We start from the raw sequence: 2723 nt of genomic DNA, 5'->3' as shown, positions 1-2723 counted from the left end.
TCAACCGCAGCTTGTATGTGCGTTCGTCCTTTGGGCCAACTTTTACCTGGAAAGGCACACGCACTCTGGCACACTTTCACCTTTCCCCGAGTTTCCCTGCATTTCCCTCCTCGGTCACCGCAATTTACCGCCTTAATGCAGTTTTCCTCCTCCATTGTCTCTGGCTCTAATTTGTGCGGCATTGTTGCAGGAAAACCAGCTGGTGCTATATGTTATACTTTACGCATCCTTGGCACGGGTCCAAAATAGCACGCTCTCCCAATTGATCTGCACTTTTAAGGAGGCGTGGGCGGCGCTTTTAATTGCAACGCAGCTGCTCTTCATTTTTCTCGTTAATTCCAGTGATTCAACATTGGTGACTCACCCAAATCGATAGACCAATCTCATCGAAGACCCGCATTTCCAGCTAAAATCATCAATGAACTATATTTACATATCTGAAACAACCCAGAAAGATGGAAAGAGAGGGAACGAATGAAAGGGGAAAATGTTCCTTATCTCAAGGCGCCGTTTGAAGTTCATTTTAGACGCATTACCTGGCAATCGACTGAGAAAATGTGCCTCGCTACAGAGGGAATATTTACTTGATCTAAAGTGTGAAATAATTGAGAAATGTTACAAAAGAAAGGGTTAACGAATTACACATATTTATTAATACTTTTATCAATCAAAACAACTTCGAATCGAATCGTTCTGTATAAAAAGAAAAATGGGAAAATGTTATGTACTGTAATTTGAAATCTTGTTTAACTTAAAGTTGCATTTTATTTAATTACCGCCAAGAATTATGTTAATATTTCCTTGTAACTCTTTTTTCTCAGTGCTGTCCTATGTATATTCAACATCTTCTTGTTCCACATCTTGCACTAACGGACGCCAAAAACATTTAGTCAGCAACTGGCTCTGGTTTTGTCTTTGGACCTCGATCCCCAGCCTTATCGCAGGCACTGTGAACCACTTGAAGCCCATGGGTATTTAAGATGAGGGACTAGGAAAAACTAGAGGAGAGATGACTGGGCACGGACTACATTTTCCTAATATTCAGGGTGATTTTCATTCAGATAAATGATTCGATATGCCATTTATACAATTGGTTGTTCGAATTTGCATATATAAGACCATCATGCTACTAGCGTCATTCACATTTACTTTAAATATAAGGTTGTAGAGTCGGTTTGGAAGGCACATTTGTATTTTAAGATAATAGTTGAAAAGTTGAGTCTTTCTAACAAAATTTATAAAGTTGTCAATAAAAATAAATTAAATGAATTCAGTTAAGGACCAACGCAACAATTAATTTAAAATTAAAGATTGTTGTAAAGAACCAGAATACCGGATACCTATTTTTAAGTTGAACCATACTTCAATTGTTATAAATATATCTTTGGTTTTCAAAAATATCTCCTCAGTACTCTAAGCTATACTTTCGGCTTACTTGTTGAAATCATTCACATTAAGCCGGGGTATTTACAGACTGAAGCACGCCCTCGGGAGAAGTATCTCGCGTTGCTGGCAAAACGCTTATTGATTTCCTGGCCCATTCAACTAATTGGATCCTTAGCGCTGACACGTTTTGGCCATTGACAAGTGCGCGCCTCAATTTGGCACGAAAATAAATGACTGGCAATTAGACAATTGGCGACTGCCGAATGCAATGGCACTTTCAATTTGTCTGTCAATCGCACGTGACTTTTGCCTGGCAGCATATTTCATATTTATGGAGCTGTCATGCTGCTCAAACGGAATTGGGAATTCGGAAATCACAATCACGTGCTGCAGTTGCCGGTGTTTGGGTTTCGTTTTCATTTGTCACAAAGGGATATATATCCATTTTTTGTGTCGCTGTGTGGCATTGGCATTATAGTTCCAAGTGTCATAATTCATATGAAATTTATGTCAGCTTTGTTTTTTTGTTTTTTTCTTTTCGTAAAAAGGTGTCCTGGCTTATTGACTGCGCCAGGATTAAGTGACATTTGTGATTTTGACATGTGGACCCAAAATAGAGGTGAAAAGAAAACCAAGTTTGAGGCACAACTATTATTGCGGGCAGTTCTGTTGTATTTATCCTTACTACTCAATCTCCTATCAGAGCTGCAAAACTTTTCTCTGTTCAAACTTTAAGTTATCAGAACTCCGTGTCCCAACTTTCACTATCTAGCTTTCTATCTCAAATAACAATGAGGTGAATAGAATCCCACGGGACCTCAAACTCCTTGAAAACTTTGCTTTTATGCCAAGGGTACCTGATAAATGATTTATCTACTTGCTTGCCACAAACTTTCACAAATTGGCTGGAATCTATATTCAAAGACAAACTTAAACAGCAATCTAAAATCCTCTTACCAGCATTTGAGACAAGTCAATGAAAGCCGATAAAGATGCCAGGGGAAAAGTTGAGTTTATCAAATCACACACATGACTGTGAAGTGCAGAAAATTCCCTCATTTTAATGGCAGCTTCAAATTGAATCGTATGGCCTGTGCTGAGTGAAATTTATTCACCCTTGTTAAATTTTCACACACAATGATTTTTTTTTCGCGGCCATTACCGATTTCACTTTAAGGGCCGCTTTCTCGAGTCCCTGTCAAAGTCCCTGATAGCTATCTGTTCGAAAAACTTAAATACCAGATAAACTGTTCGTAAAAGCAAATCCGCTTTCTCGACTGCTTTAATTTATCTGAACGAGAAACAATTACAGAGTGCTGTTAACGCACTGTAAAGTG

Source organism: Drosophila takahashii, chromosome 2R (genome assembly GCF_030179915.1).
Source record: "Drosophila takahashii strain IR98-3 E-12201 chromosome 2R, DtakHiC1v2, whole genome shotgun sequence".
NCBI lineage: Eukaryota > Metazoa > Arthropoda > Insecta > Diptera > Drosophilidae > Drosophila > Drosophila takahashii.
This window is presented reverse-complemented; position numbering follows the sequence as displayed.